Raw genomic sequence first — 17313 nt, forward strand, 5'->3', positions numbered from 1 at the left:
GAATTTTAGGTTAGTATAAATTATACTATGCGATTAGAATCTACGAATGATTCATATGAGGCTTAAGAGCAAGTGTTTAGGCTTAGAAAGAAGCCCTGGGTTCCGAAATTGAAGGAAAACTCATAGAAACTATTAAAGTTATAATATTTCTCATCTAAATCTATTGTAGAGTGATTGTTGAATCTTGAGAATTCCGGTTGGTCGCATTTTAGTGGGATTATATGTATGTCTTTTTTTCGAACATACTTTTCAAACGTTTAAAGTGGTTCTTTGGCAAGGTTTGTGTGCGTGAGGGACAAGCCCGCATTAAAACTTTATGTGTATTATATTGTAAATATATGTATACATAATTTGTCCTTATCAAAGGATGATTCAACTTGAAATATAAAGCTTTGATCTTTGAACATGAATTACCCCATAAAGGGATGCTTAAAGTTGATTTCGGAAAGCTTGGATATTTCATGTGTTTTGCTATATGAACGGATTGTGTGGAACTTGAAACTCATTTAATGACTTGAATTTAGTTTCTAAACCCATTGATGATTTAACGTACCCCTAATAAGGGGATTCAGCTTCTATACTATGATTGTGATTCGGCTGTTTTGCCATGATTTATATTGTTGTGTTTGGCCTAGCTACTCGGGAGGAAGGGTAGTCACTATAGATTCTAGTGGGGTTTCACCTAGCCATTCGGGAGAAAGAGTGGTCATTGAGGGTTCATAACCCCGATGTGATTTTTCCTAGCTATTCGGGAGGAAGGATAGTCATTGAGGGTGACAACCTCGATGTGGTACTTATATGCGGTTTTAGGGAACCTTAATGGTCAACCCTTCATTTTATTGACTTGGCCTGTCTTGGCATGATTTTGATTGTTCGTGAGTGATTTGATGATGATCTCGAGTTCATAAATGGAAGACGTAATTTTGATATAATGGATTGAAGGTGATTTATTTATCTCTTAACGGTTTCTACTCATGACCTGTTTTATCTCTGGATTTCGAACTGTTTTAGTTACACTGTTTTACTACTTTATATTATATTATTTTACTTTAACTATTGTCCCGAAGATGCTCACTGAGTACCCAGTACTCAGGCATACCATTGTTGTTTTTTATGGTGTGTTAGGTAACGTCGAGGAGCAAGTTCCTGATAAGCGTGCGGACTAGGAGAGCTTGCTACTTTTAGTCTTTTAGTGAGCCCACACCTTGTTCGTGGGGCACTCCTTATCTTTATTATTGCTTTTAGTTCTCGGGATGCGTCCTGAAGTTAGACTATTTCTTTTGTCTTATTAGAGGCTCCATGGATAGTTGTTGATTTTTTGGGTAGTCGTGAAGTCATTGCTTGACTCACTAGGTGTTGTTACGTTTGATAACAACTTATTTTTATAGACTTCCGCTGATTTCATTTCATAAACTGTGATCATGATCTTTACTTAGTTACCAATAACTTGTTTAATGAATTAATGAATGACTTTGAGAGAGGGATTTGACGTTTAATGATTTATAAGGTGCTTCCAGTGTTATTCATAGCATCGGATGCCTGTTACGTCCAGGGTCAGGTTTGGGGCGTGAAATAATATTTGTGGGGAATTGATTGTTTTAAATTTAATGAACAATTTCTTTACTAAACTCCATTACGATGAGGGGTTAAGATGGTAAAGAGATGCCGACAAGATGAACAAAACTGATAAACTGTGGCATGCAAGTATGACAGATCGATATAATTTCATGTTATGTTCAATTTAGTTGTCATGTTAGATTACTCACAAATCATATCGGATGGTCATGATTTCAAGATTACGATCAAAGGCGTCAATGACATGCAAGTCATGACAAAAGGTATGACTTCATGCTATATTCAATCTAATTGTCCTGTTGATACACTGCCTTTTACCTGCTTATAGCATGAAGTCATACCAGCTTATCATGATTTGTAATTATTTTTTGTCGTTTGTTGTATTTTTTAAATCATAATGACCCTTTTGTGATTTGTAAGTAATCCAATAGAACAGTTAAATAGATTTAACATGAAGTCAGACATAACAGGTAACGGCCCTATCATGACTTGCAATTTTGAAATTGTTTTTTTCCCTCTTCTCTTAATAGTATTTCATTTATGGTATCTCAAAAATATTTTTTTAAATAAATATATTTTAATTATTGTACACGAGAGAGAATTTCTTTTGCTAAATCTATTTCAGTCGTGGTACCTGCAAGAATGATCCTTTAAATAAAAATATATTTATGGTATATAAGAAAATAATTCTTTAATTAAATCTATTTCACTCGAAATTATTCATCAATATTATTGTCACTTCAATATTACAACTTATATAACATTCTGAAATACATTTTTCCTCGTCTTAGTTTATAGTTTAAAAATTATAATGATCTGTCATGGTTTATGAGTAATCCAACATGACAACTAGATCGAATATAACATGGAATTATATCGGTATGTCATGACTCATGACTTGCATGCCAAAGTTCTAAAATGTATTTTCTTTCCTCTTTATTGATAGTATTTTACGTATGGTACCTCATATAATAATTTTTTAAATAGATTTATTTCATTCATGGTACATGAGAAAATAATTTTTGGTATGACTGTTTCGTTTAATACTTGAGTTCGAAACTAAGGTTCCTAAATCTAATGTTCTGACAGAAAATAATAAGGGTATTTAAGTGAACTAAATAGTACAGATTAGAGAGGGTGCTAACCTACCACCTTTATGTATTATGTTAGTGTATTGGGTGAAATTCGGAATTTACAGGTGGACGAGTCAGGTGGTGATAGGTGGCAAAAGAGACAGGTCAGAATAAATAATATCTAGTCCAGTTCTTGTGCACGGCCAGTGAGTTATAGCGTCATTTTTGGAGGTCCCCGTCCGTGATTATTAGGAACTGGAGTCATGGCCCGGGATCGTCTGGCTCCGTTATGGAATCGGGCATGGAGTACTGGCCGGACAAGATGAGGCTCGGAGTTCAATCTTTACAGAAGATTTCGAGAATATCGCCAACTGTTACTCAGTTCCAATAATGAGCAATTAATAGATTTTATGAAGGCATGATTTGCGGGTCTTGTTCCCAGCAGTTCAACTATAAATAGGATCTTACCTTCAACAAGAAGGGTATCGAATTTTGGTGCATTTACTAAGATTTACACTTGTATTTTGCAACTCTAAAAATTCTTATTTGTTCATAAGCTCCATTGCGACATTGCATATTCTAATTCAAGAACTTATTTCGACGACATTACTAGTCATCAGCACTGGAATTCAGGCTATATTCATTTGTTTATCAAATTATTATATTCTCGTTATTTATCTTTGCAATCATACTCTTGTGCTGTATTTCTAACTCATTCAATCTGGTCATCTCAATCCACTTGTCCTTAAATCACGTATACAAATTCAACTGTATCGTTTTACGGGTAAAAAGTTTGACGCCCACTCTTGGGATTGGATAGTTGTGGTGTTGCTTTGACCTACTTTTTTTGTCATTCTTCAACAGGCACGCAGTCAAAGCCCTAGTTGCTCCCACTGCTTGGGAGCTTACGATTTCATGTTCTTTTTCACTCCCCGATGGGGGTTCTTTTCTTTTTTTCTTTTTACATTATTAATTTACTAGTATTTTACTTATGTAGACCTTTTTGTTTACATTATAGATAAAGAAGGAGAGTCTCACAGTGATAACCAACAATGGAGGCAACGACCAATTCAATGTTGACTGAGGCAATGATGTTTTGCGCTTGAACGGTGATCAGGTGCCCCCTGATTTGGACATAGAACTTTCAACTGGGGAAACTCGACATAAGGAGGGAAATGAGACTCTCGTCGATAGAGGAGGGTATAACTAGTGGACTACAAGGAGCCAAACCCTGATGACATAGAAGACTGTGAGGACAACAACGACTGCAATGAAAGCCCTGATAATACCGCTGTATGGGGGAGACAATGAGAATTTTGGTGGCTCAACATAGGGAAATAATGGCACACCTTTTACGAAAGACCGGAGGACGGTGGAGCTCCAAAAAGCGGTAACGTCAGTTTCCAACAACGCAAATTGGGAATCCCGACGCCACCTAGTGCGGCTCCGGTGTAAGGGGTGCGAAAAACCAGTCACGTCTTTTTGGAAGCAGAAGTCCAGTCGGAGGATGATAGAACCGGAGGTTCCGGAAATGGCTCCGGGAATGGGAATTTGCCGGAAGATCCTTTGTCACGACCCAATCGGAGAGCCATAACGGGCACCCGGTGCTAACCCACCCGGGCACCTCTTATCGTACATCCATATTCACATCTAAGTGAGCCACATGGCCTGCTCATGATTTCTACACATCCATAGTAGTAATCTCATTCAGCAATGACACATTTATATTGTCATCAACAACTATGCCCATATCCATATACACAAGCCGACGAGGCTAACCAAAATAATATAAAAAATATGAGTCGATAAGGCTAAAAGACATCTAACCATGCACAATTGTCTACGAGCCTCTAAAGAGAGTATGTAATGTCATATAGATGGGACAGGACCCCGCCATGCCCATATGTATGTACACAAAATAATAATACCAACAACTACAGCTCCGGATGAAATGAAGCTCCTCTATGCAGTCCCTGAACAAGTAATCTATGGATCAAGTCTGTCTCCCTGTCCACCTGCGGGCATGACACAGCATCCACAAACGAAAAGACGTCAGTACAAATAATGTACTGAGTATGTAAAACATAATCAATAACATAATGAAAGCATAAGAAATAACCTAAGATAGACGAGTCACGGAATGAAAGAGTCATATATATACCTCTAGCGACGTTCGTCATATTTACTTACCCTCTTTCTAATGGGAAATTTCCATTTCATACATTTATACATTTAGAAGTATCATACCCGACCATAGAGGTTAGATGTCTTACATACCCGACCATGATAAGGTTCGGTGTTATACATACCTGGCCCTACCAAGGATCAGTGTCATCCGAACCCAACTGCGGTGGTGTGCGCGCGATAGACGTCATACTCGGCCATAGAAGCTCGGTGTTACATAATAGTCATACATACTTATACACGTATACATACTAGTCCATATACATCATCAACATCATTATCATCATCATTTTCGTTACTTCTTTCCTTAGAGGATCAACTATCATATAAAGGAGGTAATAGCATCGTGAAGATATCGAGAATCATGAGCTTTAGCAATTCTAGGGATGGAGCCATTTGGAGGACATTTTGGAACCCATGAGAAGGTATATGGAAAAGAGAATCATGCCTTAATGAAAGAAGGGTTAGCCTTACATACCTCGTTGTCTTCTTAACTACTTAACGTTCACCGTCGAAGCTTGAGAAATCTACATTTAGAATGACTCAGACCATGGTTAAGCCTTAATGATACTCTTAAACCCAAACTAGAATAATTCATGATCTAACGAAAATTGGGCAGCATTTCGCCTATTTCATCGACTTCCACTATATTACAAAACAACTCCCAAACATCCATAATAACATTGACAATATCATAATCAAGTAATCACTTTCCATTAAGTCTTAAACATTCATTCTCATATTCAACTCATACTAGCAACTTCATACCAACTTTTGCACATTTTCATAAAACGGTTCCTCATCACCATTATTACCGTTTATAATAAGAACATATCTACATCATAATAAGAATCATGACTCAAATTAGTTTACTACTTATAAATATCATGAAATCCATATTTAGAACTCGCCCTCTACATTTCTCCTTTCACCCAAGTTTTGCTACAACCAAGCATTCTTAATAACATGAAATAAGCATAAAACTAACCTCTTTATCTCATAGGAACAAGCTTTGGAGAAAGATATCAACTTGTGCAAAACCCTAGTTACAATACCCAAGCAAATCTTGAAATCTACCAACCCTGGGGAGCCTTCTAACACATGAACACTTTAATTCTTGCTACTTGATCTTTGTAATCTCTTGGGTTTGGGTGTAATATGCTTGAAGAAGGGTTTTGGAGCTTTGGAGAGCTTGAAGGAAGTGTGGGAAATGAAATAGAAGCAAGGGTCGGCCATGTATATAAAATAAAAATATGACCCGACCCGATTATACGGCCGATTATATGGGCCGTATAATTTATACGATCCGTACAATTGGACCATATAATCTCACCAGGGATCACCCTTCTCTGGAAGTAATCTATGGACCATTATACGAGCCGTATAGTTTATACGGTCCGTACAAATGACCGTACAACTAGGAATTTTTGAATTTCATTCTCGTCGACTCGTTTGACTTCCAATCCTGGTGGAACCTTCTTGGCACTTATATAACACTTCATTAACCATACAATAGGCCCTATAGCATCCCCTCAAGATATTTCTAAATAAATATTAGATCAATTATAGCGAAAACCTTTTTGAACACGACTTACATTTCACTTCCTTCAACAAACTAAGCTTCATATATTCATATGACTTCGAAATCTTATAGTATGCACCTTAAGCTATCTAATATTTTCCTTAATCTCGTAAGGCTTTCATAATCACCTTAAGCTCACGTTAGCCTACTCACAAGTCAAAAATCCAAAATTTCTGAGATGTAACATCCTTTCAGGGTCAAGTTCATGAAGTGTGTGAAAGAGATCCATTCTCGAATGGATAGAGTGAAAAAGAGTTCCACTCTTGACTGGATCAGGTTCCGGGGGCACCTTTGTTTCTCAAAGGCTCAGATTCTAAGAGATATGTTCAATTGTCGTATAAACCGAGTGTTGCACCGATGTTGATTCCTAAAAGGTTTAAAATGCCAGATATTCCCAAGTATGATGGAACAACGGATCTGAAGGAGCACACAACGGCGTACACTACCTCCGTTAAGGGAAACAATTTGGCACCAAACGAAATCTAGTCCATTCTAGTGAAGAAATTCGAGTGAAACTGTCATGACCCGACTAGGGGCCGTGACGGGTACCCGGGGCTAACCACCGAGCACCACTCATTCTATTACTCATCATACTCAAATCATAAAAAAATCATTTTTTATTTGAGAACATAAATACTTTTATATACATAAGCCTTTTGGCTATCAAAATGATAATATATATATATATACAGTAGTAACATCGTGAGACCATGTAACCCACACCTGCGTATCTACGAGCCTCAACTAGAGTGCTAGACATAGGGATGGGACAAGACCCCGTCATGTCCAAAATACATACATATAAATATACACAAAAGAATCAACCCAATAGCACCTCCGTAATAATGGAGTGCTCCTGTAGATCTGCTGATAGCTCCTACGAGTCTGGATCAAGATTACCTCCCTGTCTACCTGTGGGCATGAACACAACGTCCAAAGAAAACGGACGTCAGTATGAACATTGTACTGAATATGAGAAGCATAAGTAATAATAATAATAATAATAATAATAATAATAATAATACATCAATGAGATAAAGAAAGCATCAAATAAGGAACAACTGTATCTGACTGTCAATTATAAAAGAAATAATGCATACTGGCATACTTACAAATCATCGTCATATCATGTATGCATAAATGTATAAGCTGCCCATCCATATAGATACGGTGTGATAAACAATTAGCCTGCGTCCAGGCCTCCCGCGTCTGGGGTACCATCTCATGCCGCCCACTAGTGGTGTCTGCCCATGCCATCTAGACATGGTGTATACGATGCCCGCCTTAGCGGTGTCTGCTCGGCCATATAGGGGCGGTGTAATATCATAATCACATACTTATCATGAATCATGCATAAGACTCAAGACAAACTGTACATCTATCGAGGTGACATAAGGTCGTGAACCCCCGATTCCATTATGGAACATTTATAAGTATTCTGCCTCACCTTGAATGAAATAGTATATAAGGTGAGTGTATGCAATAAACGACACCATTAACCTTATAGGAACATCATATCATGAAATCTAGAATCCTTATACTTAACTCATCATCATCATTATTGGGCTCGCAAGGTATCTCTTGTCTCATATGGATATTCGTGAACATAGACTCTTAGCTTTCCGGGATATAGAGGATTCATGGAGAAGAAGGAAAAATCATGCTATAGGATTCATGCCTTAGAAGAAAGGACTAGCCTCACATACCTTTTCGTCTAGCTACTCTATCGCTTGAACGTTCCTCTTCATATTCGTGTTTCTACAATCAAGAGAGTTCATACTCGTATTAGATAATCAACAACATAAGCGTGTTTGAACTAAAGCTATAGAAAATTGAGCAGCATCTCCTTTGTTTCTACTACTTTCCCCATATCATATTTCAACTCCCAAACGTCAAGAATAACATTCATAATATCATCATCAATGACTTTAGTCAAATTCATCATTATCCAATTCCTACAATTTCCTCTCAAGGTCATCCATAATCATAATCATACTACAACGTTACATTCATTCTCATCTAATATTTCTCTCATGCTCTTAACATAATTCATAACGTAATTACAATCGCAACATATCAATATTCATGATTCATATTAATCTACTATTCACAATTGCCACTAATCTCATCTTTGGTAATTCATTTTCCATCTTCTTCCATAATCCAAGTGTTTTAACTTTTCAATACCTTAAAAAACAAGGAATAATCATGAAACTCACCTTTGAATGCGTAGGAACGGGTTTTGGTTGACAATTCTTCACTTGAAGAAAACCCTAGCTTTAGCTTCCAAAGGATTTCTAACTTCCATAACCCTAGCAAGCTTCCATATGCTTGATTTCCCTTGAATATTGGTGTTTGATCTTTGGTTTCCCTTGATTTTTATGTTGAAGATGTGTATGGAATATTCTAGAAGCTTGGAGAGAAGTGGAGAAGTGGAAAAGAATGAGAAAATAAAGTGGGAACATGTATTTATAGTTGCAACTTAATCAGTTCGTCGGGACTGTCCGTATAACATTATACGGACCACTTATACGGTCCGTATAACATTATACGGTCCGTATAAGTGTCCGTGGTTCACCACCATGGAAAACATTGTTGTTGGTGGATTATACGGACCATTATACGGTCCGTATAAAATTCCACGGTCCGTATAAGTGGTCGTGGTTCACCATCAAGCAAAATACCACTTCTGTTGGGTGTTATACGGACCCTTATACGGTCTGTATAAAGTTCCACGGTTCGTATAAGATGGTCGTGTAACTCAAAGTTTTTCCGATGTTGTCCTCGTCGTTTCGTTTGATCTCCAATCCTTGTACAACCTTCCTAACCCTTGTTTAATGCTTCATTAATGATCTAAACATCCCTATAACTCGCCCTCAAGGCCTTACCAAACAATTCTTAACACAATGATTTACGAAACCTTTCCTAAACCCCACTTATACTCCACTTGCCCTCACTAATCCTTATTCTTGTCAATTCATATGACTTCAAAATCTTAACGTAGGCATTCTAAGACCACTAATTATCCGTCTTATAGTCTTAAGAACTTCCTGTTATCCTTAAGCGCGCAGTGGTTCATTCACTACACGACGACATAAAATTTCCAAGGTGTAACACTCTTCCCCCCCTTTTTGGAACATTCGTCCTCAAATCTTAAACACTCGGGAATTCTATGAAAATTTCGCCAGATTTTCCCTGTAATATGGCACTACTCTCCTGTCACAACAACCCATGATAATATTGCCGCACAGGGCCACAACACAATAGCAATATAAATTGGCCACACACGACCAAAAGCATGAAAAGAAAGCATATATACCTCATAATGTTAATGTTTCATCTTGAATCTCTTCTGGGGGTTGGAATAAGTGCGGGTACTTGGATTTCATTTTCTCTTCTGCCTCCCAAGTCATTTCTTCTCGGTTGTTATTTCGCCACAAGACTTTGACTGAAGCTACTTCCTTATTTCGACGTTTCCGTACTTGCCTGTCTAATATGGCAATGGGCACTTCTTCATATGCTAGCTTTTCTGGCACTTAGACATCATCTATTGGGACAATTCTCGTAGGATCTCCAACACACTTGCGGAGCATTGAGACATGAAAAATTGGATGGACTGATTCAAGCTCGGTAGGCAAGTCCAACTCGTAAGCTACATGACCCACCTTGCGGATAATTTTATAGGGTCCAATGTATCGAGGACTTAACTTCCCTTTCTTGCTAAATCTCATCACCCCTTTCATTGGCGACACTTTCAAAAATAGCCGGTCATCAATTTGAAATTCTAAATCTCGTCGGCGATTATCCGCATAAGATTTTTGGCAACTTTGGGCTGTCAACAATCGTTCTCGGATCACCTTGACTTTTTCTATTGCTTGTTGAATTAACTCAGGGCCTATTAGCTGTACTTCTCCTATTTAAAACCACCCAATTGGGGATCTACACTTCCTTCCATATAAAGCTTCATACGGAGCCATTTGGATACTGGAATGATAGCTTTTGTTATATGTGAACTCAATCAGAGGTAAGTGATCATCCCAACTACCACCGAAATCTATTACACATGCCCGTAGCATATCTTCCAAAGTCTAAATAGTACGTTCGGTTTGCCCATCAGTCTGCGGATGAAATGCCGTGCTAAGCTTCACTTGAGTTCCTAGACCTTCTTGGAATGATTTCTAGAACTTGGCTGTAAATTGCGCTCCTCTATCTGTGATAATGGATATCGGTATACCACAGAGTCACACAATTTCTTTAAGATACAACCTTGCATAGTCTTCTACTGAGTATGTGGTTCTGACTGGAAGAAAATGAGCTGCTTTTGTTAATCTGTCCACAATCACCCATATAGAATCATACTTGCCTCGAGAACGAGGTAACTCCACAATAAAATCCATTTTGATCACTTCCCATTTCAAAGTAGGGATTTCCATTGCTTGCAACAATCCTCCTGGTTTTTTATGTTCGATTTTCACTTGCTGGCAATTTGGACATTGAGCTACAAATTCTGCTATGTCTCTCTTCATGCCATCCCACCAATATATCAACTTGAGATCATGATACATCTTTGTTGCACCTAGGTGAATAGAATACTGAGAATAATGAGCTTCTTCTAGAATTCGACGGCGCAATTTCGCGACATTCGGAACACATAGCCTGCCTCGGTATCTAAGAATTCCATCCATAGAAGTTTCAAATGGGGACTTCTCTTTTTCATGAAATGTGTCTCTGTAATGGCACAAATGAAGGTCTTCATAGTGACGCCGTTTCACTTCCATATTCAGGGACGAAACTGTGGGATCATTAATATTGATTCCTGCATTACCTGAATCAAATAAACGTACTCCAAGATTAGCTAGTTGGTGGAGCTCATGAATCATCTCTTTCTTTTCCGGAGGAACTTCACATAGGCTGCCCATTGATCGGCGGCTAAGCGCATCAGCTACTACATTTGCCTTTCCGGGGTGGTATAAAATGCTCACATCATAATCTTTCAATAATTCTAACCACCGCCTCTGCCGCAGATTTAACTCCTTTTGTTTGAAAATGTACTGAAGACTCTTGTGATCTGTATAGATATCAACATGCACACCATACAAGTATGTCTCCACATTTTTAATGCATGAATAACTGCGGCCAATTCGAGATCATGAGTTGGATAGTTCTTTTCATGTTTCTGCAGCTGTCTCGAAGCATAAGCAATAACTTTACCGTGCTGCATTAACACACATCCTAACCCAACACCGGAAGCATCGCAATATACAACATAGCTATCTAGCCCTTCTGGGAGCGTTAAGACCGGAGCTGAATTTAATTTGTCCTTCAACTCTTGAAAACTGCGTTCACAAGCATCATTCCACTGAAACTTAGCTGACTTCTGGGTTAACTTCGTCAATGGGGCTGAAATAGAGGAAAATACCTCTACGAACCTCATATAGTACCCTGCCAATCCCAGAAAACTACGGACTTCTGTAGGCGTCGTAAGCCTTGGCCAAGTCTTCACAGCTTCAATTTTCTGAGTGTCAATTCGAATGCTATCATCTGAAATAACATGGCCCAAAAATGTTACAGAATTCAGCCAAAACTCGCACTTTGAAAATTTTGCATACAATTCTCGTGTTCGAAGAATTCCAAGAACAATACGTAAATGATCTGCATGTTCTGATTCTGTGCGAGAGTATACCAGAATATCGTCAATGAATATTATCACAAATAAATCCAAGAGAGGCCTGAATACAGTATTCATCAAATTCATGAACACTGCCAGATCATTGGTCAACCCAAACGACATCACCCGGAATTCATAATGGCCATATCTCGTTCTGAAGGCTGTTTTGGGAATATCTTCTTCTCTAACTCTCACTTGATGATAACCCGACCTCAAGTCTATTTTAGAAAACCACTTGGCACCCTGTAGTTGATCAAACAAATCATCAATCCTTGGGAGAGGATATTTGTTCTTTATTGTCACCTTGATCAACTGCCTATAATCGATGCACATTCGTAGGGAACCATCTTTCTTTCTCACGAACAAGACTGGTGCTCCCCACGGTGATGAACTGGATCTAATAAACCCCTTCTCAAGCAAATCGTTCAACTGTGCCTTTAGCTCTTTCAATTCTGCCGGAGCCATTAGATAAGGAGGAATAGAAATAGGCTTGGTGTCTGGCAACACATCAATAGAGAAATCAATCTCTCTTTCTGGAGGAAGACCTGGAAGTTCATCCGGAAATACATCCAGAAATTCACTCACTACCGGAACGGACTGGATAGTTGGCGACTCTGCTTCGGTGTCACGTACTCGGACTAAGTGATAAATATATCCCTTAGCTATCATCTTTCTTGCCTTAAGGTAGGAAATAAACCTACCTTTTGGAGACGTTGTATTACCTTTTCATTCAAGCACGGGCTCTCCCGGAAATTGAAATCGAACTCTTTCCTTCGGCAATCAACACTAGCATAACATGAGGCCAACCAATCCATACCCATAATCACATCGAAATCTAACATTTCCAGCTCAATTAAATTAGCGTTAGTCTGGCGGTCGCATATCACAATTACACAATTTTTATACACTTGTCTAGCTATCACGGGATCACCAACCGGAGTAGATACCTCAAAAGGTTTGATTGGCTCAGGTTTCACCCCAATACGACCAGCAACATACGGAGTAATATAAGATAGGGTAGAACCCGGATCTATCAATGCATACACATCATGGGAAAATATGGATAATGTACCTGTAACCATATCCGGGGAGGACTCAAGATCCTATCGTCCAGCTGAAGCATACACACGGGGCTGAGTGGCACCTGAAGTGGATGCTCCCCTTCTGCCTCTACCTGGACCTGCTGACATCTGGGGAGTTTGCCCTACCGGGCTCACTGAAGATGAACCAGCCACTGATCCTATGGGCTGGATCCCAACTCTACCACTCATCGACGGGCAATCTCGCATCATATGCCCAACCCGGCCGCAGGCATAGCAAGCATCCGAACCTGGGTGACACAGTCCGGAATGCAATCTACCGCACTGGCTGCATCGCGGTACTGGTGGTCTCCTCTGACTATGATCACCCCCAAACTAAGAACCCGAAGCTCTTGAACTCTGACCCTGTCCTGAAGGAAAGGAGCGATCAAATCTCCTACTTGTAAATCGTGGAGGTGCACTAGTCATCGACTGGCCTGAGTGTCTAGAATGTACCTGCCTTGATCCCCCTCTATAATCACTGCCTGCCCCCATAGATCTGGCCCTCTTTCTTTGGCTTCTATCGATATCACGATCACCCCTTTGCGAAGGTTGTTGTCCTTCTAAATTCTGGGCATGGGCTTGTATTAGGGAAATATCCATTCCATCTTGCAACGAAGCCGTCAAAAAATCCTTAAACAAATGTGGCCCCAACCACTCACAAACCTGTGTACCCTATCTCCCATATCGGCCACCATAGTCGGGGCATATCTAGCCAATAAATTAAATTGAAGGCTATATTCCCGGGCACTCATATTTCCTTGCTTTAGATTTAAGAACTTATCCGCTCTAGCTCGGCGGACCTCGGGTGGCAAATAGTGTCGGATGAAAGCATCTACAAATTCTTGCCACACGGGAGGAGACGCATTTTCTTTTCTTGATGCTAGCCAATTATTGTACCACAATACCGCCACATCTCGGAGTCTATAAGATGCTAACTCTACAGATTCAGTTTCGGAGGCATGAATAATCCTCAATGTTCTCAGTATCTCATCAATAAAACCTTGTGGGTCTTCATCCGGCTTTGACCCGAAAAACTCCGGAGGATTCAAACTCATAAAATCACGGGCTCTGGTACTAGCTGCCCTATCACTTGGACCCGCATTCTGCCGATGTGCCTGGGCGGCAACCAACTGTGTCAATAGGTGGATAGCCTCGGTCACTTGTTGACCCGAAGCAACCAGTAGAGGAACTGGAGCTGAAGCTCCTCCTTGTTCTTCTACATTAGGCAGGGTGGAGGAAGTATTAGATGGGGCCTCATTATGTGATTCTCCTTCTTCTACATTCATTGGCGGCTTTCTTTCCACCCGCCTTTTCATTGTAGTCTTGCCCTTCTAGGCGGTTGTAGCTTTTCCCTTTGGCGGCATTTCTGAAATCATAGCACACTGTTAGGGAGGAGAAAATTTTATAATACAGCTCTATCGCACGATCTCTTAAGATGAAAGATGGTCATTTTTCTTAAATGCCCCGTAGCTTCCTATTTATTAGTGTGGCGCGCAACACACCATAAACAAGACTCTACTAGACACGGCTCGTAGACACTTCCTAGGACTGAACTGCTCTGATACCACTTTGGTCACGACCTGACTAGGGGCCGTGACGGGTACCCGGGGCTAACCATCGAGCACCACTCATTTTATTACTCATCATACTCAAATCATAAAAAAATCATTTTTTATTTGAGAACATAAATACTTATATATACATAAGCCTTTTGGCTATCAAAATGATAATATATATATGCAGTAGTAACATCGTGAGACCATGTAACCCACACCTGCGTATCTACGAGCCTCTACTAGAGTGCTAGACATAGGGATGGGACAAGACCCCGTCGTGTCCAAAATACATACATATAAATATACATAAAAGAATCAACCCAATAGCACCTCCGGAATAATGGAGTGCTCCTGTAGATCTGCTGATAGCTCCTACGAGTCTGGATCAAGATCACCTCCCTGTCTACCTGTGGGCATCAACACATCGTCCAAAGAAAACGGACGTCAGTATGAACATTGTACTGAGTATGAGAGGCATAAGTAATAATAATAATAATAATACGTCAATGAGATAAAGGAAGCATCAAATAAGGAACAACTGTATCTGATTGTCAATTATAAAAGAAATAATGCATGCTGGCTTACTTCATAATCATCGTCATATCATGTATGCATAAATGTATAAGTTGTCCGTCCATATAGGTACGGTGTGATAATCATTAGCTTGCGTCCAGGCCTCCCGCGTCCGGGGTACCATCTCATGCCGCCCACTAGTGGTGTCTGCCCATGCCATCTAGACATGGTGTATATGCTGCCCGCCTTAGCGGTGTTTGCCCGACCATATAGGGGCGGTGTAATATCATAATCACATACTTATCATGAATCATGCATAAGACTCAAGACAAACTGTACATCTATCGAGGTGACATAAGGTCGTGAACCCCCGATTCCATTATGGAACATTTATAAGTATTCTGCCTCACCTTGAATGAAATAGTATATAAGGTGAGTGTATGCAATAAACGACACCATTAACTTTATAGGAACATCATATCATGTACTCTAGAATCCTTATACTTAACTCATCATCATCATTATTGGGCTCGTAATGTATCTCTTGTCTCATATGGATATTCGTGAACATAGACTCTTAGCTTTCCGGGATATAGAGGATTCATGGAGAAGAAGGAAAAATCATGCTATAGGATTCATGCCTTAGAAGAAAGGACTAGCCTCACATACCTTTTCGTCTAGCTACTCTATCGCTTGAACGTTCCTCTTCATATTCACGTTTCTACCTTCAAGAGAGTTCATACTCATATTAGATAATCAACAACATAAGTGTGTTTGAACTAAAGCTATAGAAAATTGAGCAGCATCTCCTTTGTTTCTACTACTTTCCCCATATCATATTTCAACTCCCAAACGTCAATAATAACATTCATAATATCATCATCAATGACTTTAGTCAAATTCATCATTATCCAATTCCTACAATTTCCTCTCAAGGTCACCCATAATCATAATCATACTACAACGTTACATTCATTCTCATCTAATGTTTCTCTCATGCTCTTAACATCATTCATAACGTAATTACAATCACAACATATCAATATTCATGATTCATATTAATCTACTATTCCCAATTGCCACTAATCTCATCTTTTGTAATCCATTTTCCATCTTCTTCCATAATCCAAGTGTTTCAACTTTTCAATACCTTAAAAAACATGGAATAATCATGAAACTCACCTTTGAATGCGTAGGAACGGGTTTTGGTTGACAATTCTTCACTTGAAGAAAACCCTAGCTTTAGCTTCCAAAGGATTTCTAACTTCCATAACCCTAGCAAGCTTTCATATGCTTGATTTCCCTTGAATATTGGTGTTTGATCTTTGGTTTCCCTTGATTTTTATGTTGAAGATGTGTATGGAATATTCTAGAAGCTTGGAGAGAAGTGGAGAAGTGGAAAAGAATGAGAAAATAAAGTGGGAACATGTATTTATAGTTGCAACTTAATCAGTTCGTCGGGACTTATACGGACCACTTATACGGTCCGTATAAGTGTCTGTGGTTCACCACCATGGAAAACATTGTTGCTGTTGGATTATACGGACCATTGTACGGTCCGTATAAAATTCCACGGTCCGTATAAGTGGTCGGGTTTCACCATCAGGCAAAATACCACTTCTGTTGGGTGTTATACAGACCCTTATACGGTCCGTATAAAGTTCCACGGTCCGTATAAGGTGGTCGTGTAACTCACAGTTTTTCCGAAGTTGTCCTCGTCCTTTTGTTTGATCTCTAATCCTTGTACAACCTTCCTAACCCTTGTTTAATACTTCATTAATGATCTAAACATCCCTATAACTCGCCCTCAAGGCCTTACCAAACAATTCTTAACGCAATGATTTACGAAACCTTTCCTAAACCCCACTTATAATCCACTTGCCCTCACTAATCCTTATTCTTGTCAATTCATATGACTTCAAAATCTTAACGTAGACATTCTAAGACCACTAATTATCCGTCTTATAGTCTTAAGAACTTCCTGTTATCCTTAAGCTCGCAATGGTTCATTCACTACACGACGACATGAAATTTCCAAGGTGTAACAGAAACTCTGTCAACATTTCTTTTTTATTTTTAA

The sequence above is a fragment of the Lycium barbarum genome, chromosome 3, assembly GCF_019175385.1.
Source record: "Lycium barbarum isolate Lr01 chromosome 3, ASM1917538v2, whole genome shotgun sequence".
Taxonomy (NCBI): Eukaryota; Viridiplantae; Streptophyta; class Magnoliopsida; order Solanales; family Solanaceae; genus Lycium; species Lycium barbarum.